The following is a 14,992-nucleotide window of genomic DNA, read 5'->3' on the forward strand; positions in this document are numbered from 1 at the left end:
GAAAGAAACCCTGAACTCATTAGCAGTCACTCACCACCCTTCTCTCCCTCTAGCCCTTGGCAACCATGAATCTACCTCTGTCTCTGTAGACAGTTCATATAAATGGAATTGTGCGATACGTGGCCTTTTGTGTCTGGCATGGTTCACTTAAGTACATTTTTGTGAGGTCCAACCACGCTGTAGCATGGATCAGTATTTTGTTCCTTTTTATAGCCAAGTAATATTTCATTGTGTGGATAGACAACATTTTGGCTGTTATGAATAATGCCAGGCTATTGGTGTAAAAGTTCTACATTTGTCCAGCATTGGTTTTGGACCATTTGTGTGCAAGTTTTTACATAACCCTGTTTTCAGTTTTCTTGGGTAATTACCCAGTGGTGGAACTGATTGGTCCTTCACTTGATTTTTTAATTTTTAGAGAGAAAGCGTGTGTGTGTATGAATTGGGGAGGAACAGCAAGGGGTGGGGGGGAGCCCAGGCAGGCTCCACGCTAGAAGTGCAGGGCTCAATCTCATGAACCATGAAATGATGGCCTGAGCCGAAATCATTGAAAGTTTTGACACTTGTATTACTTAATGCAGAACACACTCTGTAATCTTGAGTTCCATGATACTGAACGTCTTGGTCTCTTTGGGTGGCTGTAACAAAATACCATAAACGGGGAGGGCGGCGGCTTATGAACACCAGGAATTTATTTCTCATAGTCCTGGAGGCTGGGAATTCCAAGATCATGATGCTGGTAGATACAGGGTCTGGTGTGGTTCTGTTTTTGCTTCGTACATGGCTGACCTCTCTGTGTCCTCACTTGGCAGAGCTGGCGAGGGAGCTCTGTGGAGTCTCTTTGAGAAGGGCACTGATCTCATTCATTAGGGCTCCACCCGCAGGACCTAAGCACCTACTAAGGGCCCCACCTCAAAATAGCATCACCGCAGGGGTTAGGTTTCAGCATATGAATTTGGGAGGGACACAGACATTCAGATCATAGGACTGAATATTTCCTTGAGCGCAGCTTCAGTTGTGTGCTGTAGTCACTAGAGGTTCTCTGCTGCTTCTCAGTTCTCTCTCCGTTCCTGATGCTCGTCAGGCGAATGCTTGTGTGTAGAGATGGACCGCTGCCTGTGTTTCGCAACCGGTTTAGCTCATGTATCTCTTGGGAAAACATCTCAGCTGTGATGTCCTGCCATCAGTATTGGCAAAGTAAAGACTTACCTGTTCTTCTATCTTATTTTTCTTCTGTGCTAGCTTTTGCTGTTTCTAGGAACTTCATTTTGTAGTCAAGAACTGTCAGAATAATTCATGTTTCTTTCTTGGCTGTCCTTCACTATGTGCATCCAGACCTGTCGTTTTTTTTAGTCACATTCTTTAAAAAAAATTGAAATGTCAGTCATATAAAATAAAAATCATCATTTTCAAGTATACAGTTCGTTGAGTTTTTTGTATGTTGGGCAATCGCCACCACTGATCTAGTTCCACACCTTTTAAATATATATATTTTAAACTTCATTTACCACATTAGCTCTTTCTTTGTTTCCTTCCTTTCTTCTTTCTTTCTTTCTTTCTTTCTTTCTTTCTTTCTTTCTTTCTTTCTCTCTCTCTCTCTCTCTCTCTCTCTTTCTTTCTTTCTTTCTTTCTCTTTCCTTCCTTCCTTCCTTCCTTCCTTCCTTCTTTCCCTCCCTCCCTCCCTCCCTCCCTTCCTTCCTTCCTTCCTTCCTTCCTTCCTTCCTTTCACGTGAGTTGGGGAGAGGGGCAGAGGGGGAGAGAGAGAGAATCTTAGGCAGGCTCCATGCTCAGTGCAGAGCCCAGTGTGGGGCTCTATCCCACGAACCGGGAGATCATGGCCTGATCCAGAATCAAGAGTCGGATGCTTAACTGACTGAGCCACCACCCAGGTGACTTCAAATCATTTTAGAGTAACAAAAGTTATCAAGATAGTACAGCTATTTATTGTGACTCCCTTTTTTGTTAATTTTTGAGAGAGGAGGATGGTTTGGTAAAATTTGTCATACTATTGAAAATTGTATCGCCTGTGTGTAGAATGTGTGTGTATAATCTCATTGTCAATATAGATCTCATGTGAGTATAAAGGGGAGTATAAATGTATGAAAAGATCAGGTGATAGATATGGGAAATATGAGCATTACATGAAAATTGATAATTTGGTATGACAAAAATTCAGTATATATGACCTAGTATAATCTTTAAAAAGTGCTTTTAGCATCCAGCCTGTTCTGGTTTAATTTCTCTGCCTTATAAAATATTCAGTATATTCAGCGTTTCCCTTCTTGTCTCACTGTTAGGTTGGTCTATTTTTATTGTGGCAGAAATTTCAAATCCTTTATATACTTGAGGGTTTGAGAAGGTCCTTTGGCTGCAGCTCCGGTCAGGTACTCGTCTGTCTCCTTGCTGGGCTAGCAGGGCGCAGGGTCGTGTGTGCGGCGTGCGTGCAGTCACTAAATCAGAGGTGCGCCTGAACGTGGTGGAAAGAGCTTGGATTCTGTTCCTGTTCCAGGTAGTGTGGGCTTACGTGTCTACAACCGTCTGCTCATTTGTAAATGGGAATGATACGGATCATTGATTAAACTATTTATAGACTTTGTATTTTGTTCTTATGAAATAGTGTGCACAGGGCCCCTGGGGGCCTCAGTCGGTTGAACATCAGACTCTTGATCTCAGTCCTGGTCTTGATCTCAGGATTGGGAGTTCAAGCCCCACGCCGGGCTCCACGCTGGGGATGAAGCCTTCTTAAAAAAGTACAAACCACACGCATACGGAAATGCTTCACAAATTAAGATCCTGCACAGATTGCGTTCTTACCACGCACAGTGTGTGTATGCTTTCCTGGTTTTGTTTTTGTCAAAGTTACATACTTACTTTTTGTATTCTTTGTAGGTAGATTTTTTTTTTAAATTTTTATTTATTTCTAGGAGAGAGAGGGAGAGAGAGACAGCGTGAGCAGGGGAGGGTCAGAGAGAGGGAGACACAGACTCTGAAATAGGCTCCAGGCTCTGAGCTGGCAGTCAGCACAGAGTCCGATGCGGGGCTCGAACCCACGATCCGTGAGATCATGACCTAAGTGAAAGTCGGATGCTTAACCGACTAAGCCACCCAGGCGCCTCTGTAGGTAGATTTTTTTTTTTTAATTTTTTTACATTTATTTATTTTTGAGAGACAGAGTACCAGTGGAAGAGAGGCTGAGAGAGAAGGAGACACAGAATCCGAAGCAGACTCCAGGCTCTGAGCAACGTTCAGCACAGAGCCCGATGCGGGGCTCGAACCCACGAACCGTGAGATCATGACCTGAGCCAAAGTCGGACGCTCAACCGACTGAGCCACCCAGGCGCCCCTCTGTAGGTAGATTTTTAAGGAATAAACTGTTCAGGATAGTTTCACGTTTACAGAAACGTTGCAGAGACAGGATCCCTGCACACCTGCAGTCGGTTTCTCCTAATGTTAATGTCCTGCATGATGATGGCACATTTATGACAGCTAAGGAACTAGCATTGGTACATAATTGTAACCAAACTCAACATTTTATTTGGATCTGAGTAGTTTTCCCCTAATATCCTTGTTCTATTCCAGAACCCTGTCCAGGACAGGGTTCACATGTCCAGGACCATATCACATGTCGCCATCATTTTTCCTGGCCTGTGAAGTACTGGTCAGTATTTTGTAGAATAGGCCTCAATTTGGGTTTGTCTGACATTTTTCTCACGGTTAGATGGGGTTGCAGGTTTTGAGAAGAAGCTCACTGGGCCCAGTTTTGGTTCCTGAAACCATTTTACCATCAAACAAAGTGAGGCTCCTTCAGGTGATGGCTGATTCTAGGGCTGGGGCAGGGAGAGTGCCAGGCGACCCTGGGACGTCCTGTGGTGCCAGAAAGGACAGGAGCCCTCAAAAAGCAAAGGGCCGGAGCGCGTCAGATGACACGAGAGCCTGACTGAAAGAACTCTGGCTGCCCCTAGCTGGGATGGTTGGAGCCCCCAAATAAATAACATGGTATGCTTAATAATTAGTATTCTTTAGATATAACCTGAAGTAGAAAACAAATATCCCCTGTGCATGTTGACCTTAGTGAGTAAGGGAGCCAATGAGGAATGAGGCAGAGAAGAGGCCCTGCCCTATACAGAGCTCCAGGCACTTTATAATCCCTCTTCTCACTCGCTCTCCCCACCCCTCTGAGTGTGGGCTGCCCCTGGTGACCTGCTTCCCAAAGATGGAGTGTGGAGAGCAAAGGTGGAGTGGGGGGTGTGTGGTGGAGGTAATCCTGCGCAGGGGAGGCCTGCACAGACTGCCTCAGCCAGGCTGTCAGGACTGGCACCGCTAGTTGTCAAGTCAGGGGGAGCACGTGGACCCTGGCGGTGATGCAGTGAGAACGGTACTCGTAGTTTTCAGAGTCAGATAGTTTCCTAAGTGTTGGTTTTTGCCACTGGCTTGCTCCCCCTTTCCTTCTCCCTACTGTTTTTCTTGTTTTTTTCTTTTTTGTTTTTAAATCTTAAACTTAATTTCTTTCTTTCTCTTTCCTCTTTCTCTCACTCTCTCCACCTCTCCACCTCTCTACCTCTCCCCCTTCCCTCCCTCCCTCCTTTCTTTATAATGTTTATGCTTTTTTTGAGAGACAGAAGGACAGAGCCTAGCGGGGGGCAAGGGGGATGAGGGGGAGACACAGAATCTGAAGCAGCCTCCAGGCTCTGACTCTTCAGTACAGAGCCCAATGCAGGGCTCAGACCCACAAGCCACAAAATCATGACCTGAACTGAAGTCAGGCACTTAACTGACTGAGCCACCCAGCCTCCCATAAATATTTTTTTTAAGTTTTAAAATTTATTGGGGGAGGTGAATGGGGGAGAGGCAGAAAGAGAAAGGAGAGAGAGGATCCCAAGCAGGCTCTGTGCTGTCAACGCAGACCCAACCTGGGGCTCAGTCTCACAAACCCTGAGATTATGACCTGAGCCTAAATCAAGAGTTGGATGCTTAACTGACTGAGCCACCCAGGCACCCGTTTCACTTTTTTTTTTTTAAATTATTTAAAAAATATTGTATTTATTTTATTTTATTTATTTATTTAAAAAAAATTTTTTTTTAATGTTTTATTTATTTCCAGGAGAGAGAGACAGCGTGAGCAGGGGAGGGTCAGAGAGAGAGGGAGTCACAGACTGAAACAGGCTCCAGGCTCCGAGCTGGCAGTCAGCACAGAGCCCGATGCGGGGCCCGAACCCACGAACCGCGAGATCATGACCTAAGCGAAAGTCGGACGCTTAACCGACTAAGCCACCCAGGCGCCCCCAAAAATATTGTATTTTTGAGACAGTGCAAATGCATGAGCTGGGGGATGGGTAGAGAGAGGGAAACAGGGTCTGAGGTTAGCTCCACGCTGACAGCAGAGAGCCCGACAGAGGGCTCGAACTCATTGAACCACAAACCAGGAGGTCATGACCTGAGCCAAAGCTGGAGGCTTAACTAACAGCCACCCAGGCACTCCTGTTTTCACTTCCTTTAAGTTAAATATAATTTTTCCATAATTGCTGTGTCTAAATAACAGGCTTATGTTGCTGCCTGATGACTTTTTTTTTTAAGATTTTACTTTTAAGTAATCGCTGCACCCAATTTGGGCCTCGGATTTACAACCATGAGATCAAGAGTCATGTGCTCTGCTGACTTGAGCCAGCCAGGCACCCTTGATGGTTTTTCAGTTTTTGACTTCCGGTTCTAGGTAATTGGGACTAACCTCTTTCTTTGCTTCTCTTCACCACATAGGTGCCCCCCTTTGCATCTGCAGATGCTCCCATAGAATGTAAATTTTGTTTCTGTCTTTATGACCGTATAGATGCCAGAGGTGAATTATGTAATAAACTGTGATTGCTTTTCCCGTTTGACCTTTTGTTTCCTTAGGAGTTAATTATCTTGTTTTCATTTCCTTTTTAAGTTGGTGCTGATTCACCCACCATGTCCAGCACCCGTCCAGTGTTGGGTGCAGAGCCCTGTCTTCTCCCGGGGGGACCCTGTACCCATGTTCCATGTTTTCTTCTTCTCATTTTGCTTGGGCGCATCTTCCTGTAGCCTGAGAAACGGTGCACGAGAGGTAAAAGTGTGTGAGACCTTGCATGTCTGAAAATGTTATTATTCTGCCCCCACGGTTGATGGAGAGTTTGGCTGGCTTTGGAAATGGAAATTGGAAATAATTTTCCTGCAGAGCTTTGGAGGCATTTAATTGCCTTTTGCTTCCAGTTTTGCTCTTGAGAAGTCTGAAGCCATTCTGATTGTTTTAATTCTGTCTATACAACCCCTACCCCTGAGCCCCAGGAACGTGTAGGATATAGTGTGTGTGTGTGTGTGTGTGTGTGTGTGTGTGTGTGTGTGTAAGTTTATTTATTTTGAGAGAGAGAGAGAGAGAGAGAATGCAAGTTGGGGAGGGGCATAGAGAGAGAATCCGCACTGTCAGCACAGAGCCTAGTGCGGGGCTCCAACCCATGAAACCATGAGATCATGACCTGAGCTGAAATTAAGAGTCAGACGCTTAACCGACTTGAAGCACCCAGGTGCTCCAGGATATTTTTTTGTCACCACAATATTTTTATTTTCTTTAAAAAGTATTTTTTTCATATAGTCCACGTCCTGTACTTAGGACAGCATCTGGCATAGGTAGAGTTGGTGCCCATTAAATAAACCGAGTGGGTGACTGTTTCTGTCACTGACACCTCCCCCTCCCCCTCCGGAGGCCAGGGCCTGACTGGTGCTGGTCTGCAGGCCAAGGGTCCTTCGGCCTCTCTCGTGTGTCGCCTCACCTGAGTCCCTGCAGCCCCCTGCCGTGCCTCTGCCGACACAGCAGTCCTGCTTCTCAGTTTAAAGCATCAGCCTCGCATTGTACACAGTTGTCCACTTTATTTTTTTGAGGTTTATTTATTTTGAGAGAGAGAGTGAGCATGAGTGGGGGAGCGGCAGAGAGAGGGGGAGGAAGAGAGAGAATCCCAAGCAGGCTCCATGCTTTCAGCACAGAGCTCGACACAGGGCTCCATCTTATGAGTGAGATCATGACCTGAGCCAGGATCAAAAGATGGATGCTCAACCGACTGAGCCCCCAAGCGCCCTCAGAATTGTCCACTGTAAATTTGTCAGTTTCCATCATCCTTTACAGGAGTTGATTGTAACACTGAAGATTTCTCTTAATCACTGGTGTGTTAGAGTAAGTAAGCTCAGTCTTGGGGCACCTAGCTGGCTCAGTTGGTAGAGCATGTGACTGTTGATCTCAGGGTCATGAGTTTGAGCCTCACGTTAGGTATAGAGATTACCTAAAATAAATAAATAAAATTAAAAAAGCACTCAGTCTTGGCCTAAAGGACAGGTTATGTTAAAGGACAAATTAAAAGGATAATTTTAGTATTAGAGGAGCTATTTTCAATTTTGCATATTACCTCTGCTTGGAGTATTTCTAAGCTGAAGTAAAGCAATAGAATGTGCAAATTAATATTGCTGTCTGGTATTTTTGTCATACTTGAGTAATGGAGCATTAGCGATATGCCTGCATGTTAGTTACTGCTGGTCGTATCTTCAGTTACTGTCAAGGTCTAGATCCTCTCCTTACTTGTATCACTAGATACACTGATACAGAGTTGGTTCAGTTGCCTCGTTCATCTTGTTTCAGGTTTGAACATGTAGGGATTTAGTTAATTTTTATTTTTAATTAAACATTTTTTAATTTTAGAAGGGGAGAGAGCATGCAGGAGGGGGAGAGGGGCAGAGAGAGAGAGAGTACCAAGCAGGCCCCACGCTCAGCATAGAGCCCCATGCAGGACTTAATCCCATGACCTGAGCCAATATCAAGAGTGACCTGAGCAGAAACCTGAGACCTGAGCTCAACTGACTGAGCCACCCAGGTGCCCCTAATTTTTTTGACTGGGGGGGGGTGGGGGGGGTCGGGTAGGGAGGGACAGAGGGAGATGGAGGGAGAGAATCTGAAGCAGGCTCCCTGTCCAGTGTGGAACCCTGTGCGGGGCTTGATTTCATGACCCTGGGATTATGACCTGAGCTGAAATCAAGTCAGACGCTTAACTGAGCCACCCAGGTGCCCCTAATTTCTTTCTTAATCAAGAAACCTGTTTTTTGGTTTCCTGTGTTTCCAAAGGGAAGTTAGACCTTTGAAAGAACAACATTATATAATTGACTCTTGAATAACACAAAGGTTCTAGGCCTTGACACCCAACACCTGACAGCCCTGCACAGTCACAGATCTGCATGTAACTGTGGACTCTTCAAACACTTAACTAGTAATAGCCTACTGTTGACTGGAAGCCATGCTGATGATATAACAATTGATTAACATGTATTTTGTATGTCACATATATTATTTGCTATATTTTTACAATAAAGTAAGGCAGAGGAAAAAAAATATTAAGAAAACCATGGAGAAGATGTATTTATAGTACAGTACTGTAAACTACCCACGTGGAAGTGAGCCTGCCCAGTTCACACGCGTGTTGTTCAAGGGTCAGCTGGACTCCCTCGCTTCTGCCAGCCTGTAGTTTGTAGGAGAGCATGTCTGTTTTTATTATTTTTCACTGGCATCTTAGAAATAAATATTGCCATATTTTTGGGTTACAAAGTGCTACACGCAGGATTTAACTGGGGATCTGAATGTCGGGATAGACTAGGTTTCTTGGGTGTTGTGTCATGAGTTAATGACTGATGTGAATCCTTGGAAGTGAGAGTTGTATTTAAAATACACATCAAAACCATCGTAGTACCCAATAAAAACAGCAAAGATCGAACCACAATTTAAAGTAATGGAGACAAAAGTAGTTAAAATGAAAGAAAAATGAAGATCAAGCTTTAGGATTATTTTTGTCTTCGTTATTTTAGGTAGTGACTTTGTAATCTGTAGACTCAGTACCGACTTTGTTGGGGATTTGAATGTGACATGAGCAGCGTAATAGACTGAAATAGCTTTGCTTGTTGAACAATGGATTTGAGCGGTTTGACCATAAGCTCGTGTTTAAGGAGCTTAATTCAGATGTGAGATTTGTCAAGTGCTGTGTTGGAGATTATGCACTGAGTATTGAATTCTTTTGCTTTCACAGAGCAGATAATGGGACTTCAAAGAGTGCTCCCTCCCCCCCTTTTTTTTTTGAAATAAAAACATAATACATCATTTGCCATAGAATAAGAATAACCTGGGGCCAGATACTGGGTGTATTACTCAGAGGGGAGGGGAGGGGAGGGAGTATTTGAGGCTTCAGGAAGTTCCATAGCAGGTGAGGGGGTAGTAGGGAGTTGGAATCAGATGCGCTGGCTTCAGGGCTATTTTATTCATTCATTTTGAAGTTTTTATTAGGTTGTTTATTTTTAAGTAATCTCTGCACCCAACATGGGGCTTGAACTCACGACTCTGAGATCAAGAGTCACATGCTCTCCCAGCTGAGCCAGCCAGGCACCCCATGTTGCATGGATTTATTGAGCACATACTTAACATGCCTGTGGAGTGGCAGGCATTGTTCTGGCCGACTCATTGTTCCAGAATCACTGGGAAGCATACACAGCCCAAGCATTGTAAGAAAGTCTTAGGGATGCTGCGATCACTTGGCTGATAACGTGTGATGTTTGAGCAGACCTAGATTCCCAGCATTTTTCCTCTTTAGAAATCAGTGTACCTGTTAGAAGAACTCTTTCAGCTAGACGTTTTTATAGCAAACTTGAGAAGTTTCTTATTTAAGTGAACTCTTATCCATCTTTTCTTTTAGTTTTCTACCATTTTATTCAAGGATTGCTCTTTACCTTCACCCATATGCATATATACCTTTGTCAGAGTTTTCTTCTAGCTTCTTATGTTTTTTATCTTCAACATTTAATTTTTTTAATCAAAATGGAATTTAGTGAATAGTAAGGGTAGGAATACGACACAGTTTTTTTCCTAAATGGCCAGTTCCTTCAGCACTATTTCTTATATAACCCATCTTTGGTTATGAAGACTTAGCCTAGAACTTGAGAGAGATACGGAGCAGTATAAACCTGTATGCTGGTGTGGGTCTCCCTCTGCAGGAGTGGCGTATGGAAGTATATTTATATGATGGTGGATTGGATGAGGGGTTTGGATTGAGGGGTGCCTGAGGGTGGCAGGAGGTATGAGCTTGGGAAATGGAAGATTTGGAGAATCCTCTGATTGAACTACAATATTTGAAATGTCTTGTGGATAAGATAGTATATTTTGTGTTTATATTAGAGGGAAGAAGTTGGCTCAATGGATAGAAGTTTAGGGAGAGAGATTCAACTCAGCAAAAGGAGTAACTCCCTAACTACATATCAGAGCAGTCTAACAAGGAATCAACTGCCTTGCAAAGCACTGAGGCCCGTGTTAGAAGAGATGTTTGTGCAGATGGTGATCGGCACTTGTCAGGGGTGTTCCTGAGAGCCTGGCTCCCAGGTGGGAAAGCGCACTGATTACCGTCAGCCACTGTGCTTAGTGACTCACCTGCGTTCTCCTGTGCCTGTAGCTTCCCGGAGAGGGAGGCCCCCTTGAACCTCCGGACCGAGGGAGGCTTGGGGACTTAGCCTGTGCTGTGGTGGCAGAGCCAGGTTTTGTGCCTGCTTGCTCTGGATTCCGAGGCCTGTGCTCTCCATAGCGCCTGTCCCTCAGTGCCTTTTTTGTTTGTTTGTTTGTTTAAGTTTATTTATTTTGAGAGATTGAGAGAGGAAGTGCAAGTTGGGGAGTGGCAGAGAGAGACTCCCAAGCAGGCTGCACACTGCCAGTGCGGAGCCCGGTGTGGGGCTCTAACTCAGAAACTTTGAGATCATGACCTGAGCTAGTCGGGCGCTTAACCAGTTAAGCCACGCAGGCGTCCCTGTCATCTCCGTTCTTAAGAGAGCTCAGTGCCTCCCAAGAGCATTTGGATTCTTACCAGTTTTCTGTTAAGAGTAAGTTAAAAAAGAAATCTGCCTTAATTGCCCCCCCCTTTTATTTATGTGCGTCCAGATGACATTTGTATTTGTTACTCTTATCTGTGGTTAAAGCCTCTATGAGAGTGTGAGCATACATATGGTGTCACCAGTTCTGTTACATATTCCTCGAGGAACTAAATTTGGATTTCTTGTTTTTAATAATCTCTACACCCAACGTGAGGCTCAAATTCATGACCCTGGCACGCTCTACAGACTGAGCCAGCCAGGTGACCCAAATTTGGATTTCTTCAAAATGTGTTTACTTATTCTTTTTTTTTTTTAATGTTTTTTATGTATTTCTAGGAGAGAGAGAGAGACAGCGTGAGCAGGGGAGGGTCAGAGAGAGAGGGAGTCGCAGACTGAAACAGGCTCCAGGCTCTGAGCTGGCAGTCAGCACAGAGCCCGACGCGGGGCTCGAACCCACGAACCGCGAGATCACGACCTAAGCGAAAGTTGGATGCTTAACCGACTAAGCCACCCAGGCGCCCCTACTTATTCTTTAAATGTATTTATTTACTTGACACATCCCCTTAGTTAAAACGATTAAATTTTCCCATTTTGTTTTGATTTTTTTCCTGTATATGAATCCTACCTGATAGGATTTTGCTATTCCTGTTTAAACCCTTTGTCCTGCCCCATTTTTTCTTTTTCTTTCGTAAACAGAACTGCCCTCTCTTCCCCTTTGATCAGCCTCCACTCTAACCTGTAGAGATAGGACACTGACCATCATTATGATTGGTTGGAGTTTAATGTGTTGTTTTTTTTTTTAAGTTTTATCTTTTTAAAAATTTTTAAATGTTTTATTTATTTCTGAGAGAGACAGCGTGAGCAGGGGAGGGTCAGAGAGAGAGAGAGAGAGAGAGAAGGAGACACAGAATCTGAAACAGGCTTCAGGATCTGAGCTGGCTGTCAGCACAGAGCCTGACGCAGGGCTTGAACCCGTGAACTGTGAGATCATGACCTGAGCCAAAGTCGGACGCCTAACCGACTGAGCCACCCAGGTGCCCCTATTTAAAGTTTTAAATGTTAATTCTGGTATAGTTAACATGCAGCGTGATATTAGTTTGAGGTGTACAGAATAGTGATTCAGCAATTGCAGAGGTCACCCAGTGGTCATCACAAGTGCAGTCCTTAATCCCTATCACTTATTTTCCCCATCCGCCCACCCACCTCCCCACTGGTGACCATCAGTGTGTTCTCTGTAGTTAAGAGTCTGTTTCTTGTTTTGCCTCTCTCTCTCCTTTCTTGTTTCTTAAATTCCACATATGAGTGAAATCATATGGGATTTGTCTTTCTCTGACTTATTTCACTTAGTGTTATGCCCTCTAGGTCCATAGATGTTTCAAATGGCAAGATTTCCTTCTTTTTTCATGGCTGAGTAATACTCCATTTTAATCCATTCATCAGTCAGTGGGCATTTGGGCACTCCATAATCTGGCTATTGTTGATAATGCTGATGTAAACATTGGGTTGCATGCATCCCTTCAGATTAGTGTTTTTATATTTTTTGGATAAATACCCAGTAGTGCAGTTACTGGATTGTAGGGTAGTTCTGATTTTAACTTTTTGAGGAACAGGATTCATTGACAGTATCATAGTTTACTTCCCATTCGTGCCCAAACAGGTGGTTTGAGTAATGAAGTTGCTCTCATTTCTCATTAGAGTCTACAGACTCTCCTTTGCACCCTCAAGTTTAATATTATTTGAAAAGACCATAAGAAAGTACTGGCTGGGTGTTTGGCTTCCCGCGGAGAGGCACTAACCTTATTCTGGCAGAGGGCTGGGGAAGTAAGGGCAGCGTGTCTGCTGGGCTGGGCTCAGGCCGTCACCCCCGAGTTGTCTTCCCTGTCCTGGGCGTGCCCAGCGCACTCGCTCCCTGCAGCCCTTGCCCTCTGGCCTTGTCACCTTGAGCCTCGGTCACAAGGACCTGCAGCCAGATGAGGCTGCTCTAGGCAGTGGGTGCTTTCATACCTCTGCCCTGAGCTCTGTTGCTCGCCTGGCTGGGAGTGCGCTCCGCACTCCCTCTGGAGGAGATGTGCTCATTTGGTAAGACTGGCTCAGCAAGGAGTTGTTTCTTCCGTGCGTCTGGCCTCCCTTCTTCAGTGGAGGGCTCCCAGCCCGCAGGTCCTGACAGTGCCGTTAGCTCTCGCTGCACGTGTCTGCTTCCTTAGCTTAGTGTCTGGTCACCTGTACGTCCTAGCTGTGCCTTTTAGCCCCTAGCCTGGAGTTTCAGTAAGACACTTGGATCTTCTACTTTGGGAACGAAAAGACTAAAATGTTGCATCATTTGGAAATTGCTGCCATAGGTGGAGTGGCTTGATTTTCGTCCTTTCTCTAGGGACATCCATTCTGGACATCCTTCCCTTCACCTGTAGGAACTAGGTAACGGCCAGGCTGGCACTTTAATGTAGTGATGTTGAGACATGCTCATTGGAAGCTGCTCCTAAAATGTTCTGTTAATTCATTCAGCAAATATGTAGTTAGCATTTACTGCGGGACAGCCTGGGACTGAGGTGCCAAATGCTTAGTGAGGTGCCTGCTCTCCTGGATTTTGCAGCAGCATTGGAGAGACATACACTAAATACATGACAGATCTGATGATAATCGACTGTCAGGTAGAGGAGTTACCTCTGTTCTTTGACTGTTTTCTGAGCTTTTTGTGGTACAGAGGTGGATTTCTCTGAATAGTCCTACAGAGATAGCCTCTAAATTTCAAGAGGAATTGACTCTTTGTAGTTACGCAAAAATAAATGATCAGTTTTCCACTGTAAAACCGTGTGCACAATTACTAACATGACGCCTGTTACTAACTACTTGGAGCCTTTACTCCCAAGTCCGGAACAAGTGGCCTGTGTTTGGTGCTTTGACACTGCTTCCCTCACCCAGTGGCTGTCGGTCAGTGGATTCACCAGGTGGTCTGCCAGGCTCAGGAGCTGTCCTAGGTCCTGTGATTTACTAGGGCACCAGATACAGCCCTTTGCCTTTTTGTTTTTAATGTTTTTATTTATTTGAGAGAGAGAGAGAGAGTGAGCGTGAGTTGGGTAGGGGCAGAAAGAGGGGGACAGTGGATCTGAAGCAGGCTCCGCACTGACAGCAGGGAGCCCAAAGTGGGGCTCAAACTCATGAGCCACAAGACCATGACATGAGCTCAAGTTGGACTTCTAACTGACTGAGCCACCCAGGTGCTCCAAGTTCTTGCTTTTTATTTCTTTTGTATTTTTTAAGAGCTTATATATTTATTTTGAGGGAGAGAGCAGAAGAGAGTGCAGAGAGAGAAGGGCAGAGAGAGAGAGAGAGGGAGAGAGGATCCCAAGCAGGCTCCATATGGTCAGCACAGAGCCCGGCGAAGGGCTCCATCCCATGAGATCGTGACCTGAGCTGAAATCAAGAGCCAGGTGCTCAGGGCGCCCGGGTGGCTCAGTTGGTGAAGCGTTCGACTTTGACTCAGGTCATGATCTCGCAGTTCGTAGTTTGAGCCCTGTGTTGGGCTCTGTGCTGACAGTTTAGCGTCTGCTTCCTATCCTCTATCCCTCTCTCTCTGCTTCCTTGTCCCCCCTCCCCTCTCTCTCAAAATAAACATAAAAAAAAAAAAAAGAATCAGATGCTTGACCTATTCAGCCATCCAGGTGCCCCCCCCCCCTTGCCTTTTAAGTAAAGTTTATGTTTAAGGATAGAAGACAATATGTGAAAACAAACAAGATCTCAGGTAGTGGTTATGCGCTCTGAAGGAAATCACTTTGACATGTAATCTGACTTCAATCCCAGTCAGTAAACAGCCTTCCTTTTAAAAAAAATGTTTATTATTATTGAGACAGAAACACAGCATGAGCGGGGGAGGGGCAGAGAGAGAGGGAGACACAGAATCCAAAACCAGCTCCAGGCTCTGAGCTGTCAGTACAGAGCCCAACGCGGGTCTTGAACCCACCGTGAGATCATGACCTGAGCCAAAATCAGACACTTACTTGACCGACTGAGCTACCCAGGCGCCCCTTTAAATGATTTTTTTTTTAATTTTTATTTTTTAAGATTAAAATAAAAAAAATTTTTTTTAAATGTTTATTTACTT

The 14,992-nt window shown here is 44.8% G+C and overlaps 1 protein-coding gene and 1 non-coding gene across 11 annotated transcripts in view; both read left to right on the forward strand.

Moving 5' to 3' along the window:
- Positions 1-14,992, forward strand: part of KLC1 (kinesin light chain 1) — a 66,005-nt gene that overhangs the window by 11,576 nt on the left and 39,437 nt on the right. The gene's annotated exons all lie outside the window — the stretch shown is intronic.
- Positions 7,204-7,276, forward strand: TRNAN-GUU. Its single transcript has one exon. It is a non-coding gene; the product is annotated as a tRNA-Asn (tRNA).

The sequence above is a fragment of the Hyaena hyaena genome, unplaced genomic scaffold, assembly GCF_003009895.1.
Source record: "Hyaena hyaena isolate Hyena2069 unplaced genomic scaffold, ASM300989v1 scaffold_546, whole genome shotgun sequence".
NCBI lineage: Eukaryota > Metazoa > Chordata > Mammalia > Carnivora > Hyaenidae > Hyaena > Hyaena hyaena.